At 35.3% G+C, this 22,183-nt stretch overlaps 1 protein-coding gene and 1 pseudogene across 1 annotated transcript in view; one reads left to right on the top strand and one right to left on the bottom strand.

Moving 5' to 3' along the window:
• The window catches only part of NAALADL2 (N-acetylated alpha-linked acidic dipeptidase like 2), a 977,694-nt gene that overhangs the window by 209,520 nt on the left and 745,991 nt on the right, over window positions 1-22,183 (top strand). The gene's annotated exons all lie outside the window — the stretch shown is intronic.
• LOC104658724 lies at window positions 4,440-5,105 on the bottom strand (annotated as a pseudogene).

The raw sequence follows: 22,183 nt of genomic DNA, 5'->3' as shown, positions 1-22,183 counted from the left end.
TCTCTGGTTGACAGGTCTGTAATAATTTTATTCTTCAAGCATTTATCTATAGTACACATAAATGACAGATATTACACTAGGGGATTTTCTGACATTGAGAAATCACTTTCCAATAATATTATGTATTTTAAAAGTTAGTTGTAACATACATAGAAACATTACAACTTACCCAATAAACTGCTAAAATAAGACAAGTGTAGCACAAGCTTTGTAAATGTACCCAAACTCACTCTCAAGTTTTAGTGAGTCAGATGGTTTTAGATGAAATTTTACTAGACTCATCAGATTAATTTTTCCTTTAGTATTTTGATAAACTGATACAGATCAAAGAATAAAATTAGCTGACACAATTTTATATTATTAAAACATATGCGAAAAACTCTGGCATTTTATAAAAAAAAAACTATCTGAATTCCTGCATCTGATATTCACCTTTCATATATTCACAACTGGCAAATGCCTAGTTTTAAATAACACATTTGTGTGTGACCTTTTAAGAAAATTACCAATGTCTTTGTTTAGAGTGCAGAGGGCATGGATTTCACAGAGCATTTCCCACTAAATCGAGTATATTACTCCAATTTCATAGCCATGTTGTCAGGAAGTGGCACTTCATTAAGATAATGTGACCTTTAGAATATTCTTCCAACCTTTTACTATGTCTTTGGTAGTGGGATTTGTACTTTAATTTCTGTATCTTTTTGATAAGTTGGAAATAAAAAGTAATTGAAGGCTACATTTTTTATTTAACTTCATCTATACACTGTATGTAGGTTTTTTCCCCTAAAATGACAAACAATATCAGGTAAACGATTTTTGTTCAAACTAGGGATTATCTGCCAGGAAAATGTCTTTTAGGGTTAAAATCAAATTGACAAGTTTATATCCATTGTGGAAAGGAAGAAAGGGAGAAAATGGCTATGTAGAAAAAAGCAAAAATTGTTCTTTTTTCTACTGCATTTTCAAAAACGTTGAGAAAGGCCCCTAAAGCCTTTTTTTTCTTGTTTTGTGATGACAGTGAGATAATATGTTTTCAGTGTGCTTGCTGTGGCAACTTGAAATTGTTTGTTCATTTGAAGCCATCATGAAAATAGAGATTTAACTTCTAAAACCATTTTTTTTTTTTTTATGGTGAAGTCAAATTAAGCAATTTAATGGAAAGAGGAAAGGAGATGATTGTTCTGGTTAGACTTGAAGTAGCATTTCTCAGGAACCATCTATGTATCATTTGGTTTATTTATAGGATTGAATTTTATGATCAGAATTGAGTTTTCCAATGAATATCCTAAAATATATTTACAGCTAAGTATTGTTTTACTTTAATATGTGGACACTTTTAGGTTTCAGAGCATGGATTTCTTAATCAGTTCTTTGGCAACTGTAATATTAAGGTTCTCTTTTTAATATATTTGAAATGGAGCCTTCATGATACACCCTGGGAGTGGCTGCATTAGGTGAAATCACACAACCATATGGTGGCCTGAAAGCTGCATAGGGAGTTTTTGATTCTTTTACTAGATATGTTGCTTTAGACAAATCACTTAGTTTCCTAAGCTTTATTTTCTCTATTAGAAAAATAACAGTATAAGTTAGGGTTGTATTCAGCTACAAATACAGCAGTCTCCCTTTATCCTTGGGGATGCATCCCAAGGGCCCTCCCCCAGTGGATGCCTTAAACCTTGAATAGTTCTCAACCCTACAGGTACTGTTTTTATCCTAGGATCAGCCAGGATCACCTGATTATCTGCTTCAGGTAATCCTAGCTCATCAAGCCATGAAGATCTTGATGTTTTAGTATCGGAACAGATGATATTGATGACTAAGAGGTGGGTAGCATATACAGCACAGATGCACTAGACTAAGGGATTATTCACACCCTGGGTAAGATGGAGTGGGACACATAAAAATTTCATCATGCTTTTCAGAATGGTGTGCTATTTGAAATTTATATGTTTAGATAACCTTTGACCTGACTGTAGATAACTGAAACCATGGAAAGTAAAATCGGAGATAAGGGAGGGTTTTTGTAACAGAAAACCTGGGTATAGAGGCCTAAAAAAGAGAAGCAACTTTTCTAAGCCAGGATGTCCGTAGTGCAAAGTAGTCTGGCTAGCCAATGCTATCATCGGGACTCCATCATTTCTATTCTCTCTGTTTGAGACTGTAGCACCATGGCCACAAGAGAGCTGTTAAACCTCCAAGGGTTTTGTCCACATTCCAGGTAAGAGGAAAAGAAATACCAGAGGTTTTTTTTTTTTTTTTTAACTCTAGATGCTATTTATAAGGGAAAAAATAGACAGAAAAATAATAAATACCAACTACAAACATGGTAGGGCTTTAATCATGTTACCATTCTTTTCAATCACTATCAACCTGACAAACGTGCCTGAAATAACCATTCAGTTTACCCAGACACCACAGGGTGGTGTCCATTTGAAAAGTCAAAGCAATTCTTGATGTATTCTTAGAGTTCAAGATAAATAGATGTGCTACTACTTTTCTACCCTCACCCCAGTTGCCATATCTCCAAATATCTTCATCATGGACCTAGCATCTTAGAAAGTTACAGTGATGTAGGAGTCTTTCTGTATTTTCCTCAACTTTCTTCACTACTCTTACCCTATTGGCAATTTATAACCCCTGCACCATCTGGGGAACAGACTGTTGGCTGCCAAGTAGACTCATTAACGTTCCCCTCCAGGAACTCTTGCTGTTTAATTAGGCTGTCAGCTGGATTCAGGCAGTGAGAGCCTTAGGTGGCTGTGTAACAAATCCATGACTCCATGCATTCAGATGTCAAGGTCACTAAGATTCCCGCTTATACTCAATACGAGAAAAGGAATCCAGATCGTTGGCTGTTAAAATCCAAGTGATCAATGACTTCACCTTAAAGGGGACTTTCCGTAGTTAATTGAGATACTGAGTTATCCCACACTGAATTCGCAGCTGTGGCTACTACATTGTTTGAGAATCCTCTAACCCCTGGGCCATCATGTCTGGCATTCAGGCTTTCTTGTCAGAGATAGTCAATAGTGTTTGTAGAGTACATTCCAAACCCATACTGAAATTACTCTATGTGCCATAATTAAATGCGTCCAATTAATTAAGTTCTCTGAGAACAGATTACTAATAGTGTTAGCACTTTAGACATATTTGATTTAAATAGAACAATGGTTTCTTTTTCGATGGCAATTTGGTAAAATTCTTCTATGAGAAAAATGCTTCTCAACTGAATGGTTTGGTTACTGTTGAGTAAACATTATCTAACCATCGTTAGTTTGAAGGAGAGGGAAAAACTTCATTAGGCAAAATGTGGAAACCTGGAGTTTTCTAAATCCAAAGACGAACCATCACCCATAGGTGTCAATCAATTCTAGTACCTTTTGGTTGATTAAGTATTCATCTATCTACTGATTAAGTCATTTAATTCATGGGTCAAATATTTATTTGTTATTCACCCTCAGCTAGGCCCTGGGCTCAGTTCTATGAATATATTAGTAACTCAATACAGGCAATGAGTAAGTCTCCATTCTACTGAGGGAGGCAGTTATTCATCTAAGAATCATGAAAACAGAGTATAATGAAACAATAAATAAACATACCTACATCCATGAGATGTCATAATTGAGGGGTCAAATCTGCTGAATATGGAGGAATGATAAGTTGGGGGATGCCTAATCAACACTTGGTAGAGGGAGGCAGAGAGAACCTTCTGAAAAGAAAAAGCACGTGCAGACGCTCTGTGTCTGTGGGAGCAAGACATTTGTATGAAAGCTGGTAAGCTCATTTTTAGAAAAGAGGTGGAATTACGGTAAGTGAGGTCTAAGGAAAGGCTTTCTGAGTCTATCCAGATTGTTAAACTATTTTCTCTAGGGCAGCTAGAGTGTCACCTTTCAGCAGTATCCTTAACATTAGGACCTGTGCTGTTTCTTCGGACTGTCTAAACTTAATCCTGGCGTTGGTGAAAAGAAGAAAGGAGTGAATAGTAGATGGCTCAGTTTTGCTTTTTCCTCCTACCTGCTAGTCTTAACTGAAAAAGAATATGATGAATCTTCATATAATCCTCACAGTGAATTTAGAAAGAGTTGTCAGGGACATTGCTTTATAATGGGTTTCTTCTGGTGGTGTATTGGAAATGCTTGGCCCAAGAAATATTGTTATTAACCTTTAAATAAAATAATGACACTTTGTGTGAAGTCAGTTCTTTTTAAAGCTATTTTACCTGTTTCTGTATGTACATATTTCTGTATTTTTTCTTTAAACATATTTCATTCATCTCTTTTTCCTACAAATTTTTCAAAGGAAGTGAAATATTGTGTTATCTCTAAATAATTATTGTTTTCTTGCTATTTACAGATGTCAATAGAAGACTCTGAGCTGTGTTTTTTTATTATTTTCGTTCAAGTTTTTATTTTAAGTGCAATGATCTGGGGTGAATTTTAGGTCTTATGGAAAGCAGCCATATCCATGGACTACACAGAATCCTCAAAAGCAGTGACCTGCTCCTCCAGCATACCTGTTCCAACTTTATCATCTTCACTGGATTTGAAGTATTTAAATTCCATTTCCCATCAGAACTAGTTTAGAGGAGCCCTAGACTAAGCCGTTTGCTTGAATGCTTCTAACACATTCCTCTAGCTTTGCCATATCTGCCACATCATCCCACTGTTTCACATCTAGCACGACTGAAAATAGCAACAAGTGGACATTTTTGGGCTTTCTTTGTTTCATTCTGGGCAAGCCATTCTTCCATTAGCCTCTTTGCTGCTTCACTTTCATCCTCCTTATCAGAGCCAAGGAGATCAATGTCATCATCATCTTTACTACTTGTAGCTCCGCTTCCTATAGTGTCTTCAACATTTGCAGGAGCTATTTGCCCAAAGGTTTCTTCACTCCTGGCAGGCTGGCCTTTTCTTTTCATGAGACTTGATGTGACTATACCAACACAGGGCAAGACACAAGTTCACAGGCAATGGGCCAGTGACTGCTTCCAATACTGCCACATCTGCTTATGGTGGCACATAACCCTCGATGTAGCTCTTGTCTGCCAGGTAATTATTGAGCACGTGGAGGCCAGCAGGGCTTTTCAGGTCTCTGAAACCCATGATGTCAGCTATATCTGAGAATTGGGCAGCAGCAAAATGAAAGAGAGCAAATTATGGGCGCCCCTGCTAAGACAGGGAAAAAAAGCTAGTTTCGGTTTGTTAAAACCCAAAGACGCGCAGAAAGAAAACAAACCCTAACTGTATTTAGCAAGCTCTCACAGACTCACTTTTCAAGAGAAAGATGAAAGTGCTCATAGGCTGCCAGGGAAATCATACTTGTATTTCAATATATAAAACTCCTCTTCCTATTTCACTTATAAACATATCTGTGGAGAAAGAAAGGAAGAAAAGTTCGTAAATACAAATAGAATTTCATCCACATGTTCCCAAAGTGCTGTGATGTGATTTCTGTTTTGTAGACTTCACTTATAAAAAAGGTTACAGAGTGTGAGCAATCTGTCAAATATTCCACAAATGGCAAGTGCTACATTTGATGGATAGGCATTGTTTTAAATGCCTTTGGTCTGGATAGTTCTTTAAAATTAATCTTAATTGTATGAATAGTATGTTGTGTTTAATTATTAATATTGAACATTGTTAATATTTATACAAGTAACTTTACAAGCATAACTTAAAATGATCTTTAATATCTGGGCATTGAAGCTAATAGCCATACTATATTAGCTATTTCACTGTGTTAACTACAAGTTATACATGGTAGGACAAGATCTGGGACTCAGGGTGGACCACAAGCTGATTGTGAGTTTAAAAAGAAATTCTTCAGACTGGGCACAGTGGCTCACACCTGTAATCCCAGCACTTTGGGAGGCCAAGGAGGGCGGATCACGTGAGGTCGGGAGTTCGAGACCAGCCTGACCAACATGGAGAAACCCCGTCTCTACTAAAAATACAAAATTAGCCAGGCATGATGGCACATGCCTGTAATCCCAGCTACTCAGGAGGCTGAGGCAGGAGAATGGCTTGAACCCGGGTGGTGGAGGTTGCGGTGAGCCGAGATCGCGCCATTGCGCTCCAGCCTGGGCAACAAGAGCGAAACTCCATATCAAAAAAAAAAAAAAAAAAAAAAAAAAAAAAAAAAAAAAAAAAAAAAATTCTTCAAAAAGGCATAATATTTTTGAAATTATATAAAGACATAGTAATGTAGTCATCCATTTTTCTTTCTTAAAAAAATTGGAATAGGAGGTATTTAAGGGTAGAGCAAGGCAACAACCTCATTAAAATGCCAGAAAATATCACCAATGAGAAAAGCCTAAATAAATTGGAATTAGTTCATGTGCAGATGAAAAAACTAATGGTCTTTCACAAGTCAATAACAATTTTAAGCAGCAAGGAAAGCATGTTATAAGCAGAATTCTGATCAGCTGGTTTTATTATTCAGTGAAAATAAAGTAAGAGAAAATAAATCTACACTGGAATTTTAAACGGAAATATTATGTCTATTACATCTGTTGCTGTTACATGTGCTGTATGTTTTCCTGTTTACAGTCTTCATTCACAGACACTTCCAATGCACAACTTCATAGCCTTCTGCTAGGGCTGGCTAAAGCGATGGCAAAAGAAACCAAGTACTCTAGACTGTTCCATGGATGGGGAGGGAGAGCATAAGTGGAAAGAAGGATATAGCAGTGCCCAAATTTGAATAAAAAATATCTAAACTTTAGATATTGCTTTCCTCAGTCTTAGGAAACTTAGATTATTTCTCTTATCTTCCATTCATTTTCCAAATATAAGGAATAAAATCAATTATTTAGTTTTACCTGCTCACTTGCACAAATATATATAGTTTTATACACCACAAAATTGTATATCGTAGTAAACCCATGAGCTTGTGCCCATGTAATTTTGCCTGTATTAGCCATTCCTAAGTTGTACCAATGAAAGCCTTGCATTAAAGGAGATATATAGATGAACTTGGGTAAATATAAAAGTCTCCAACTGGATTAAAACAGATGGTATTTAACCACAACTGGAACTCATACATTATGATAGCAGGAAAACTGGATCACAGGTGCAAGGGAAGCCCAGAAGTTTCCTGGTAAGTTTAAGAAAGAAAAGGGGGAAAGGAGTCTTTATTTTCTTCTATTTAACATGAACAAAACCCATTTAATTACTGTGAGAACAGTGGAAGGAGATGGTGTTGTGTTAACGTTGAATGAAGAGAGGATAAATGTCTAGTGCTTTGAATCTTTTCTAATTTAGCATTATTTGGGTGAGGTAATAGAGACAGCAACTTAATCTTGAAGGAAAACTGCAGGAGCTTGTTTTGGTTAAACAATGTACTTGTGCCATCCTGACAGGATTATTGATAGAGAAAGAAACTCAAGGTCACAGGCCTTGATATTTTCCTCATTCTGCGGTAAACTTATTTTTGGAGATTGTTGGTTCAGCTAGTTCTTTGCTAGATGCTGGGAAGATAAATTTGAACTTGGGCTTGTGACACCACTTAACTTGTAATAATGATTGTTATCAGTGCCTCTCCATCCTGTTTGTAGGGCAGGAAGTTTGGCTATGTGTGTGGTTGTTTTTCCATCTCTGAATGACATTTGAAATCCCCAGCTATTTCTTCCAAAGTGGTGGTTAGGAATTACTACTATCATTGAACTATAAATGCACTTATATTATTTAGGGCAAGAAAATGCTATTGATCCATTTGTCTCTAACTATAACGGGGCTAATTTTTTCATTTGATTTTATAAACTTAATCTTAACCAATCATTTAGCAAGAACTATTTAACTATCATATATATGTTTTAATCTGTTTTGGTTTGTGAAAACTCAAAGACACGTGGAAAGAAAACAAACCCTAACTGTATTTAGCAAGCTCTCACGGACTCTCTTTTCAAGAGAAAGATGAAAGTGCTCATAGGCTGCCAGGGAAATCATGCTTGGATTTCAATATATTAAATCCCCTTCCTATTTCACTTATATCTGTGGAGAAAGAACTGAAGAAACTTTGGTTTATTTAATAAAGAAAATTTTTACTTGTAAACTTGGTGATAAAAATGTATTTCATACTTAACATATTTTTCTACACATATTTTTGTAAAATGGAGCTGCCTATGTTTTTTTTTTGTGAAAACAATATAAGTATACAGTTTTGAGAAAGTCAACTAGTAGATAAAAGTTCAGGAAAAGGAGATAAAATAATTATAATGCAAAGGTAAACAGTCTGTTTACCTTTAAGTGACAGCTGAATTATTGCAATGTCACAGAGTAACTCAGCAGGATTTAGGATTATGAAAACATTTGTATCACTTATTAATTAAATAGTATTTAAAAATTAAACAACTGATTTGATAAATATGAATGTAGCTGCCTAATATAGATAATTTTTAAGCGTTATTGTTAACTGATAAAAATCTTGAGGAACAAATACTTCAAAAAATGGACTGGGGTGGGTGCAATGGTTCATGCCTCTAATCTCAACACTTTAGGAGGCAGAGTAAAATAAAAATAAACAGCCTGTTTTTGAGACACAATCTTGTTCTGTCACCCAGACTGGAATGCAGTGTTGTGATCACAGCTCACTGCAGCCTCCACCTTCTGGGCCCAAGCAATCCTCTTGCCTTAGCCTCTCCAGTGGTTGAGGCTACAGGAATGTACCACTATGCCCCCATTAATTTTTTTTTTTTTTTTTTTTGCTTTTATTTTTTGTAGAGATGGATCTCCCTACATTCCCCAGGCTAGTCTCAAACTCTTGGGCTAAACCAATGCTCCTGCCTCTGCCTCCTAAAGTTCTGAGATTACAGGCATGAACAATTGAACCCGTTCCAGTCTGTTTTTTGAAGGATTTGTTTCTCAAGCTTTTTAGTAGTTTAAAATAGCACTTTAAAATTATCTATATTAGGCAACTACATTCATATTTATCAAATCAGAGTTTAATTTTTAAATACTATTTAACTAATAAGTGATACAAATATTTTCATAATCCTAAATCCTGCTGAGTTATTCTGTGACATTGCAATAATTCAGCTGTCACTTAATAGTCAAAATTCCATGATGGGTAAAGCAATGTGAAGTTCAGAAATCCTGTATTCCCCGGGAACCAGGTCCATCCCAGGAATTTATTCCAGGTCTCTTCAACCTGTCGTCTAGGTCTTACATAGGCTCTCTTTACAGGCAGGAATCAAAAGCAAATCAGTTTATGAAGTTGTATTGTGAAGATGGTGATATTGTTTGGGTTAGGATAGAGATTTGCCATGAAGAAAATAGTTTAATCTTGGGGAAAAGAAGAAAAAAACAACAACAAAACCACCAAGACAACAGGTTCAAACAATGTAGTTTCTTAAGAAATCAAGTGATGGTGCTCATTTCTCTAAGGTCCAAGTCCAGGATATGTTACTTATTTGGGATTGTATCAGTCAGGAAACAGATCGTATACTCAAGTTGAGTAAAGATGTAGGCAAGTTTAGGCAAAGTGCCTCAGGGCTAGCAACCAGGGAGCTTTGACTGCCCTCTCCCTAAAGGGGAAGTGGCAGATGCAACAGTCTGAAAGGAGAGAGGTAGAAGACATTGCTGGAGTAGCTGTGGCCTTGAGTAAGGGACAGGGTCAACTTGCTGTGACTTATCAGGGAGGAAGCTTGGGGAACACACACTCTGACCTCACTCTCCTCCTGACCAGTTATCTCCAACTCTTGCCCCCCTTCATTGGCCAAATCCAACTAACAGACAGAGAGGAAGTGATCTTATTCACGTAGCTCATACTTATTCGCTTCTCTGGGAACAAAGCAGCCTGAAGAAGGGTGGAGCTGATCTGGAGAGGCCAATGAAAACTCTCTGCATAGAAATCCTTCCTGGTGGAGCTGTTTGTAAAACTCCAACAAAATTGGCTTGGTTTCCATCAAAACTCCAACTAAATCGGCTTGGCTTTAAGTAGAAGGAAGATTTTTTTGTTACCTTAAGATACGATTTAATAATACATAGTTTGAAAAGTACTTCATCTAATCACTTATTGATTTAAAAATTCATTTTCAACAATTAAATATATTAATAATATATCAGAGTAAAATATGAGAAGAAAATTGTAAATCTTCTAACCAACATTTAAAAAGGAGGAAGAGTCACTATGAAGGCAGCTAGGAGACCTGGAAATTCAATTGCCTTTGATGTCAGAGCTGAGTTTGAATCCTGGACGGGACTTTACTATTGAGACCGTATGTAATTTACTTACCTGGGCACTGTGCTGCGTGATGGACCCACATGTAGGAGATGCTTAACAATCTAGTGCTTCTATTGTTGTCAAGACTCCCTTGCTGAAGTCTTACTATAAATCACTGGGAAAACAAATGATACTTATTTTAGTATGCTGCAGAGCTTTGTAACCTTACTCTAAAACTGTTAATGCCTGTTATTAGATTCTTTCAGAGTGAAAAACAAAGTGAGCTGATTCTACATAGAGTTTGCAAGGGGATAGTCTTTATTAGATAGTTATAACCAGAATTAATGATCGTATTAAACCATGTCAAAAGACATACAAGGTACAGTAATCCCAGTTTAAATGGATGATTTCCTACCAGTCCCATCTCTGTCACCAGTGAAGAGAACCAAGCCTGTGTAATTCAAGTCATTTTAGACACGTTTATGTTTGAAACAAGGAATGTTAGAGCAGATGTCAGAATACCGTTTTCAACATATGGTAAGCTCTTCCATTGCAGCTGGCTGCAATCCTTGTCAAAGGTCATCGAGAAAAGAAAAGACAGAGAGTCAGAAGTCACTATGAGCTTTAAAAGCACATTCAGGAAACTGCACTGTTATAAACCATGTTCACTGAACCAGAGAAAAACCTAGCCCTTTTATCAATAATGTAGAGTGAATTGAAAGCTGATTTTGAATTTAGGTATGTAAGTTTCCATGTAGCTGTGAGCAAGAGAGAAATAGAGAATTAAATTAAGAAGGTCAGAGACCCTCTCACATGATGGTATTTGCTCTATTCTTATGGCTATCAAGCTCCAGGTACAAGTGAAAGGATGTATAACAGGGACCAGTGTAACAGAATGCACTTTGAGATTCAACCAGTTAGCCCCTTCAGTGTCTGTATTCACTGCACTGCAGAGAACAAGTGGAAATCCTGAAATGTAGCCACCCTGCAATCACTGAAACAGGATGACTATTCTACCACTCTCCAGGACTAGGTGTGTGAAAGGAGAGGTTGATGAGAGGATATCTACATTTCAGGGAAAAACACAAATTATAGTAACCACAAAGAGAAAATGACATTGCACTCACTATGAGGGCAGAAACAGATTACCTGTCACCTCCTTTGAGGAGCCTTTCCTAACCCTCCAAGCCTGGGTTGGGCAGCTTTCTTGAGTGCTGCTGGACCTCCGTAACACTATCATGTAATGCTGTATGTAGTTGCTTAAATAAATTGTACGCCAAATTGGAAGTTCCATGAGGGCAGGGACTGTCTCTTCAGTGCTCTATCCAGCACCTTGCACTGAGAGTGCAACAAAGTAGATGCTCAGTACCTGCTTTTTCAGCAGCAGAAACAATCAAAAGTGCTTATAACTGTAAAAGAGGGAAAACCCTTGTGGCTGTTATATGACTGCCCTTTTACCCTGAATGACTTACGGTGAGATGGGATTGTTTCTTGGTTAGTTTGGGTGCTTTTCCTGAAGATATTGTTAATAAATTCTTGTTCAAAAAACAAACTCTTGCATTTAGAGTTTAATCTGACAGGAAGGAAGGGTATCCACTCTGGATTATCCTTAATGCTTGCCCCATCCAAGACCTCGTCAGGCTTTCCAGTATCTGGCTGCAATCATCCAAAAACAAGTGAGATGTCTCTTGTGAACACACATGTAGGCAATCTAGTGTTTTCCCACAACAGAGACAACAGCTTTCCTGGTACCCATGTTGTCATTTAACCAAGAATCAATAAATTAAAAGGAAATTTGGAGGGATCCTGTAAATCTTTGTAAATGTCAAGGCCTATCTAATTATTTCCCTTTTGATTTTTAAAGTTAATTGCCTAAGCACTCAATACTAAATCCTCAGTTTGCTAAAAGAAGGTTGTGGATTCCTATTTTTGATCAAGATAGAGATATGCTGAGTTTTCTTACCTTGTAAAATGGATCGCTTAAAGCGTTAAATATAAGACCTCAAACTATAAAAATCCTAGAAGAAAACATAGGAAACACCATTCTGGACATGGGCCTTGGGAAAGAATTTATGACTAGGTTCTCAAAAGCAATTTCAACAAAAACAAAAATTGACTAGTGGGACCTAATTAAACTGAAGAGCTTTGGCATAGCAAAAGAAGCTATCAGCAGAGTAATCAGACAGCCTACAGAATGGGAGAATATATTTACAAACTATGCATCCAACACAGGACTAATATCTAGATTTCATAAGAAACAACAAGCAAACAATAACCATAGACATTAAAAGGTTGGCAAAGGACACAGACACTCCTCAAAACAAGACATACCAGAGGCATACAAACATATGAAAAAAATGCTCAACATCACTGATTATTAGAGAAATGTAAAAGAAAACCACGATAAGATATCATCTCACACTAGTCAGAATGGTTATTATTAAAAAGACAAAAAATAACAGATGCTGCAGGACTACAGAGAAAAAGGAATGCTTATGCACTGTTGGTGGGAATGTAAATTAGTTTAGTTACAGTGGAAAGCAGTCTGGAGATGTCTCATCGAACTAAAAACACAACTACCATTTGACCCAGCAATCCCTACTAGGTATATATCCAAAGGAAAGTATATTATTATACCAAAAAGACACAGCAACTCGTAGCAAGGACATGGAATCCACCCATGTGTCTATCATTGGTAGATAGGATAAAGAAAATGTGGTATATATACACCATGAAATACAATGCAGCTAAAAAAATAATGAAATGAAGTATTTGAAACAACATGAATGAAGCTGGAGGTCATAATCCTAAGTGAATTAACATAGGAATAGAAAACCATATACCACATGTTCTCATTTATAAGTGGGAGCTAAACATTGGGTACTCCTGGACATAAAGATGGAAATGATGGACACCAGGAACTACTACAGCGGGGGGAAAGGGAGGTGGGGCAAAGGCTGAAAAACTACCTTTTGGGTACTGTGTTCACTACCTGGGTGATGGGATCTTTCAAACCTGAAAACCTTAGCATCATGCAATATACCTATGTAACAAACCATGTACCCCTCAATATAAAATGAAAGTTGAGCTTGTAAAACAATAGAATAAAAATGTGTTTTTATACTTCTTACTTCTCACAGCAATGGATGATTTTTAAAAGTTATATTTGGACATCATTTGAAATAATTTAAAAATTATAGAAATAAAGGGTAATATGAAAGAAGAAATTTCAGAACTTTCTAAAGTGTATGAATAATATTCAAAGACTCAAGAGAAATAAAAACAAAACAAATCATTGAATGTAGTGATAGACCACCTCAAAAGAAAGGCATTTGTGAACGTTTTGAGAGACAAGGAGATTCTTCCATTCAGTGTTATCTCTCCCAAACTTGGGAGGATGTCTCTTGGGGTTCTCTGTGACTGAAGATGAGCTCAAAGTTTAACTTAGTTATTGCTATCAAGTTCACTTTGTAATAAAGTGAAAAATTTAGCATCAAAGACAGCAAACTCTGGTAGTGAAAATGAAAATGAAAACTTATGAAGAAAATAGTACTGGAGATAGGATTTATAATTTCTTCGTTTGTAAACATTGATCTAGTTATATTTTAACTCAATGAATAACCATCTGGGACACAGAAAATTTGTAATCAGAATACCTTTGAAAAAGTATGCACTTGGTACCTTCCATGGAAAACTCAACTGGGAGCATGGGCTCCTCTAAAATGGATCAACCATTAAGAAAATTGCCGGCAATTATATGTTGGTTAAATTCCCTATATGCTACTTATGTTTTAATTGTTTGGGGGAGGAGAGACTTCCAAAAACTGTATTTTAAAAAATCTTAAATCTATCAGTTTTCAAAATACTATCTTAGACATTTTATGTAATTCTCTGCAAGAGTATAAATTTATATTATTAGGATTCAAACACGGAATTAGACCTTGTGGTGATTCAGTGAAATAAGGAATTTTAAAACACTATTAGGTTAGCTTTTATTGCATATAATGAGAATCTCCTAGATGATGTAGAAATCATTAAAAATTAATTGTATAATTTCTGGACTTGTCTCAAAGTGTCTTGAACTGATAAGCCTTCCTAATCTTCTAGTATTGCTTCAGCTCATTGATGAAGTAAAGTGGCTGGCTTTTAAAAATTGATAACCTTATTATAATTACTAAAGTGCAGCACATTCAGTTTGCCTGAGGTGTTTGAATGGGTCACTACCCATCAAAGGAAAATTATGCTATGGTGCAGTGAATCCCAACATGTCAAATATGCAGATACTTTTTAGTAGACATATTATTTTAGTTGACCTTTTACTGTTTGTTGATTGAGAAAGCATGGTGAATTACTTTGAACGGATTGCTTTGGTATGAATTCAGTACCAGTTTAAAGTAAATACATATGTATTAATATATCACTAATATTTATTTGAAAAATTAAAGCACATAGTATATGTATTAATAGTATAACATATATTATGTATGTGAGTGAATAATTTCTGCAGTAACTGTGCTTTCCTATGTTTGTGAATTTGTCGACCTATTGCTCTAGACCCTTTTGAAGATATACAATCTCAGTATTATAAAATAGATGTCATCCAAGAAGATGTTCTATTAGTAGGTTGAAGATGTATCTAAAAACGGTGAGCTTCCTGTACTGAGGACTTAGCTGGTTTCTCTTGATGTTACAACAGTGCTAGAAAGAAGCCTCTTAGGTCACTTGTGTGCCAGTTAGTGCACTGCAGGGGCAAGCACAAACACACACAAACACCGACTCACTTTCTAGGTAAGTGCGAGTGTCTCCTAAAGTTCTCAGTCAATAAAAAACACATACCAATTAATGCCACAAAGCGAGTCTGACTTGTTTTAGTGTAAACAATATTTTTCAGCTCTGTTTTTATTTCTGACTATGCTAAGGTATTTTAAATATGTGCTATTATAGGTCATGTATTCCTTTACACAAATTTTTGGAAACATAACCTTATCATCAGATTTTCAAAGGCTGCTTTACTAAGTTGTCTCCATTTGCTTCTATTAAATTATAAGTGAATATGGAAGTCATTCTTTTCTCTTTTTGTTATGTCAGTTGTGTGCAGTTGTGTTCATATATTTATATATTTACAGGTATTACCCTTACATACCTCTGGGAGAGAGTAACACATTTGTAACACTCCTGTATAAAATGTTATATTTAAACATGTTATCTCATGCTCAACATGCTTGAAAGGTTTGGTGTGTGAGATTGTGTACCTTCCCTAATTAATTGGTTGTATCAGTTGACTGCGGAATGTTATCAGGTCCAATGGACCCAGTCACCAATGCCTTGTAGCAAAACAGGTTAGGGTATTTGTTTGAAGGAAATGATATTGTAAAACATTTGAAAGAAAAATGAGAGAAGCAGAAACAAAAGGATGATAAAGAAAAATCATAGGCAAATTTGAGCAATGAAACACATGAAAAGAGATGAAATAACTAGTTATTTAATTCCCTAGTGACTTCTTAAGTCTGGTCCTCACCAGAGTTTCAGTATTAACTTTCTGGTATTTTTTCATTTCAACTGCTATGTTTTCAACTATATGGTGTGGCAGTCATATATTCTGTCTTTTCTAGGATTGTTTTCAATTCACATATTCTTTTTTCCCTATAAGCATATTTGAACTTGTCAGAATATGTATACATTTTGTAGTTCAGAAAATATGGTCACAGTGTAAAACCCAGAATATCAAAATAAGCTCTAGAGTTTGCCATGGAGTCTTTACATTAGTTGCCATTCAGGACTGTGGAAAGAGTTCTACAATCTTTACACAAAAAAGGACAGGCTGGTGTTGTGATTAGGAACTAGGGAGTCATGTATCCTGAATTTGCATATTTATCCTGCCATAGGCAAGTGACATAACCTTTCAAAATCTTAGTTTCTTTATCTGAAAATGGGTTTCATTAAATAACCACTTTCAAAAGGTTTTATTTAGATTTAAAGTCGTGATGTAAATTCTCAATAAATGTTAGTTGTATAACAACAACATTTTACAGTTATCATCTTTTTTTAAATTAGACATCAAATATTTGAATATGAACATTTGAGGACATGTGAAATTATCTAAGCAAGTCTAAAATGAAAAGAGTCATACTTTAAATATGATTGGCAAGAATTTTATTCCTTCTCTTTTTTCTATATCATTATATGAGTTACCTTTGCAATTTAAAATGGATTGTGGCTTATCCATCTTGAGCAGACATTGCTGCTAGACTTCTCATTGTTACACCTATTAAGAGGTCTCCAGTTACTTTGTTTCTACTGATTATAACTACATCCTAGGTTAATTACTGAAAACTGGAAAAGTTAGTAAATATTTTAAGAGGCAAAAAAAAAGGCACTCTGCTTTTTTATGAATAATTGCAATGAAAATTTGTATGCATGCAATTTTGTTCTATTTTCTTTTAATTTCCTAGGTTATATTATAGAAATAAACTATAAATATAGACATTTTAAGAACTTTGGTGTGTGTTCCTAAAGTGTTGTGCCCATTCATACTCAGTGTTTAGAGAGTGCCAGCCTTGCCACAAATTTGTTGGCAGTCAGTGATGTTTTAAAATATCATAAAGGAATTTTTAGGTCAAATGTATAAATTGAATACCACAATTGCCTTCTGTCCTCAGTTATTAATGAGACATTATTTGATAGTGATTCTTTTTCCAATGCTAATATCAGATTTGTTTGTTTTATATCTGAAAGGGTTAAACAGGATCAAAGTTTATATTGTTTGTTATTAGAGTTGCCTCAAAAAATTTTTATTTGGTCCTGTAACAAAGAAGTGATTGCAAAAGTGGTGATCTTACAACTTTGAGATCAGTTGTGGGAATACAGAGCAGCTCTATATTTCTCTTCTAAATCATCATCCTAAGTTATGTAGAAAGTAGTCATGTAGACAGTGTAATTCAATAGCTCCAAAGAGAGGTTACCACGGTTACCTGGAACATCAGACAGGAGGTTTGTTCCTAGGCTCATTGTACTAATACAATTACTTGTCTGAATTGAAGTGAAAATGTTCGAGTGTTATTTTTTCAACCTTGTTACTGGCATGAATTATATTTCATTTTTTCTGAAGTATTGTGAAGAATGTATTTCAAGTCAGTTCTACAGTTTTATGTCAGCTAAATCCTTTGCAACATGCGTGACCTACAGCTAAATTTTGGTGTTTATGTTCAGTGTTACTCAAGAGAGGAATGGAATAGAAACTAATGGTTATTGTGGTGCTGAATACTCATTATTTTATTATTAGTTTGATATATTCCTTATAAAAGACAGTAATTCGAATGGAATGACAGTCATAAAAAGAAAACCTCAGTTAGAACTTCTTTCACCATTTATCTAAAACTGCAAGCCCCCTCCCCTACCATTTGCACCCCACTTCCTATCCAGGGTTTTTCTTTCCATGCACCATCTCACACACTGTACATATTAAATTTTCCTGTTTGTTTGTTTTTTGTTTCTCTCATTCTACTAGAAGTGAGTTCCATAAGGGTGGGGATTTTAGCTTTTTTTCACTGCTCTACTCCACATGTCTAGAAGTGACTGGCAGCACATAGTAGGTTCTCAGTAGCTGTTAAATTAATGAATGAATGTACCAAAAATTATGTTTCTAGAAAATGCATCGAAGGACAAGATGAAGCAGATATGATTAGATTTTTTAGAATAATTATTAACCTGTGTTTAACTTTTGACTCACATATCTCAGATATAGCAATCTAACATAATGGTAATCAAAAGCTATTAACATGTGAGGATATACTTGGTGATATGTAAGGTATTTTAGTTCAGATTTACTTTATTTATCAAAAATATTCTCAAAGCCAAATTTTTAATAGCTGGTAAATATAAGACATTAAAGTTAAGAAAAGATAGCATTCTGGGTACTACTGTTTTGTATTTCCTCCTTTCATTCAATAATGTAAATTATTGTTATTGAATTTTTTGAAATAAATACATTAACTTTCCAGTCTTTGCAACTGGAGTACATCAAGTATTATTTATTCAAAAAGATTGTGGTTTGAACCTTCCCTAGATATTTGACTATATTAGGGAGTTACTGTTAATTATTTTAGGTGGATAATAACATTATAGGTATATTAAAAATAGTCTTTATCTTTTAAAATTACATACTGAAATAACTATACATAAAATGATATGTCTGAGGGTTTTTTTTTTTTTTTTTTTTTTTTCCATCTGAGGGGAGAGTGGATGGGAATGTGCATGGGAGTAGATTGATGATCAGTGGTGCTAGGAATGAGTACCAGGGGTGAATTGTTTATATATTATTATTTCTACTATTATGTTAATTAAGTATTCTTCATAATAAGAGAAAAAGGACGAGTAAGAAGAGGAAGAGCAGAGAAGGAGAAGGAAGAGGAGGAGGAGAGTAGAAAAGTAGAAGAAGACAAAAATACTTATGAAAAATTAAAGTAGGTATTAGAGAGATATGTAAGCAATTCCATATAAAACAATGGACGAGACAGGGACAGTTAACATCATTGAACACTAATATATGCCAAGCACTGTTCTACATCCTGTAATCTTAGCAATAACCCTATGAGCTGGGTTTTATTATTACCACCATTTTTCAGATGAGAAAATTGAATTTCAGAGCGGCTAAGCAACTTGTCCAAAATGTAAGTGGTGAAGCTGTCAAACTGTCACTGAACCTAAGACACCACTGTAAGGTATGCTATTATTTTGTCTCTAAGAGAGAGAAACTTAGAATTTTTATTGTATGCTTATTATAAGATCTCTTTTAGTCTGCTTTATTGTTATATATCACTCTTGTTTATATACAAAAGGGAAAATACAAAGTAAATTAAGCTCTTTCTAAAACATTTTTCATTCAGAGGCTGACTCATTCAAATCTTTTTGACTCAGAGTTATTAACGCCTGCATTTCTCCATGTAATGTCACCCTCTGTGCTATTAATGAAATAGTGATGCAATGTTCATTAAAACAATGCTCCATTTTAGTCTCTGGGACTTTCTTCCAAGCCAGTGATGCCCATTCTGCAAGTTTTGATGCTAATCATTTCCTGAACTTACCAAAAGATATCAATGGAACGTTTTCAGCAACAAACAGGACTCCTCATTCTTCCTAAAATGATCCTTAAATGGTTCAATAACTTGAAACCCAAGGGACAAAAGTTGTCTAGTCAGTCCCAGAATAACAACCAAGTTAACACATGCACAAACAAGTAAAATTGTGTCACAACTGACACCTGAATTGTTATAACTGTTAAAAGCTCACTATGAACGCACAGATATTAAAATAGAAAAAAAAGTCTAAAAATAGATAAGGTAAATTGATTAGCTGGGTAGTAGGTACACAGGTGCTAACTAGTGTGTATAAAATATGTCATAACAGGCCAGGCATAGTGAGTGGTTCACACCTCTAATTGCAGTACTTTGGGAGGCCAAGGTAGGGGGATCACTTGAGGCCAGGAGTTCAAGACCAGCCTGGGCAACATGGCAAAATTCCGTCTCTACTAAAGATACAAAAATTAACCAGGTGTGATGCTGCATGCCTGTAATCTCAGCTACTTGGGAAGCTGAGGCACAAGAATAGATTGAGCCTTAGAGTTGGAAGTTACAATGAGCTGAGATTGCACCACTGCACTCCATCCCAGGTGATAGGTGACAAGGACTCTGTCTCAATACAATGAAAATGAAAAATATCATAACAAAAGATTAGATGAGATGTGAAAGATATGTCGGGTCTTGCTTCTGCCAAACCCTGTATTTCATGCTATTTCTTTTTTCTTTATTCTAGAGAAGAATGGGTATCTAAAGACAGTTCTTAAAAGGGGCAGAGACAAAACCAAATATGCTCAATTTTAAAAGATAACTCTGATAGCAATGTGTAATATAGACTATTTCTGGCTGGACACAACATTAAGAACTAAGAAAAACACAGAAGGAACGAAACAAAAGGGGAAGTTGGTTGACTATCAACAGTGGGACTAGGAAAATGACAACCTCCGCTAATATTTCATGAATAAATATGGACATATCTTGACTTGTTACTTACCTCAACTTTCTAGAAGTCAAATGTATAAAACATTGTTAGATCTCAATGTGTTTTGATATCTAAATATAATGATAATTCTGTTTATTTTAGAGTTTCTGGTTATATGTTGGAATGTAGTCCAATATCTAGATATAATTAGGAAACAACTGACACAATTATACTAAGTAAAATACTTAGTTTTGAAATCTATAAAGCATATACACTCAAATGCAAATACTTTAAAGGTACTGTTTATGTGCAAAGATATTGTTCAAATGTAGTTCTATAGTACAAGTGATATGTTTGTGCAGTTTTGTAGTTTCTCAGTATCTATTAAAGTCCCATGATAATTGGCATATGGTATTCTGTAATAATACATAATAACATATGATGACTATAATTAAGTGCAGTGACTTAGACTTTGTCTTTTAACGACCCTCAGTGGATACTGAATGAAAGGTAAATTAAAGATTCATTAAGCTGTGTTCAAAAGAAAAAAAATGTTTTCAAATGACAGATGTACCATGAAGTTAAATGAATTTTATTCATATCTGCTCTTCAGTATTTTTTCAAATGACAAGCCTAGTCTGAAGTACTTGAAGTGTTTTAGGAAATTTAAAAAATGAGCATTTATTTCAGCTTATTTAATATTTCAAACTTTAAATGTGTAAAACGATTGGAGAGAGCCTGGAGATTTGGCTGTTTCTAAATCAAAGTGACCTTTAGCGTGACTTTGTTTGATGTTCTAGTCTGTGAAAGGAAAAGAAAACAACAATAACATAGACAGTGAAGTTAAACAAAACATCTGGAGCACCCAGCATTTTTTCCGTGTATGCTAGCCCACCATTTAAACTTAAAGTCTTGTGTTTGAAAATATGTATGGGAAATCAGAAAAAAATCACAGACAGAAATATTTCTAACTTTGATTCTTATTCATAAAGCTGTCAAAAAGGCATTTAAAATATTTAAAATGTAATGAATTTGAGCTTTTTTAAATATTTACCATTCCATTAGCATTATTAAACAGAAGCATAAGGACAATGCTATTTATATAGTAATATTATAAATATACTATAAGTGGCATGTGACTATTTACTAATAGAGGCAACTACACTTTTTTTAAAAAGTTGCGACCGGGCGCGGTGGCTCACGCCTGTAATCCCAGCACTTTGGGAGGCCGAGGCGGGTGGATCACGAGGTCAGGAGATCGAGACCATCCTGGCTAACATGGTGAAACTCCGTCTCTACTAAAAATACAAAAAATTAGCCGGGCGCGGTGGCGGGCGCCTGTATTCCCAGCTCCTTGGAGGCTGAGGCAGGAGAATGGCGTGAATCCAGGAGGCGGAGCTTGCAGTGAGCCAAGATGGTGCCACTGTACTCCAGCCTGGGCGACAAAACGAGACTCTGTCTCAAATAAATAAATAAATAAATAAATAAATAAATAAATAAATAAATAAATAAAAGTTGCTTGTGATTCTGATATCCTGTATATAATGCTTTACTTTTTAAAAAATATATTCGTTATGGGTGTGTATGGTTTTTCTATTAGGAAATGCATGTATACAGAAAAGGAAGGGAGGAATCCTTAACCAATGCACTACAGAAAGTGAAAGCAAAACGTTTCCCTACCTCAAAGTTTCCTTGTGTAAGACTGGAATACACAGTTTTACCTCTGTACACCGTTTTTGCTTTAGCCTATACGGACTACCTACACTCTTAATGAGAATAATGATTAAATGAAGGAGTTTATTTATTTATTTATTTATTTATTTATTTATTTATTTATTTTTGAGACAGTCTCAGTCCGTCACCCAGGCTGGTGTGCAGTGGCACAATCTCTGATCACTGCAACCTCTGCCTCCCAGGTTCAAGCAATTCTCCTGCTTCAGCCTCCTGAGTAGGTGGAATTACAGGCGTGCGTCACCATGCTTGGTTAATTTTTGTATTTTTATTACAGACGAGGTTTTGCCAT

This window comes from Rhinopithecus roxellana, chromosome 1 (genome assembly GCF_007565055.1).
Source record: "Rhinopithecus roxellana isolate Shanxi Qingling chromosome 1, ASM756505v1, whole genome shotgun sequence".
NCBI lineage: Eukaryota > Metazoa > Chordata > Mammalia > Primates > Cercopithecidae > Rhinopithecus > Rhinopithecus roxellana.
The sequence above is the reverse complement of the archived record's forward strand: the minus strand, read 5'-3'. Positions and strand labels throughout refer to the sequence as shown.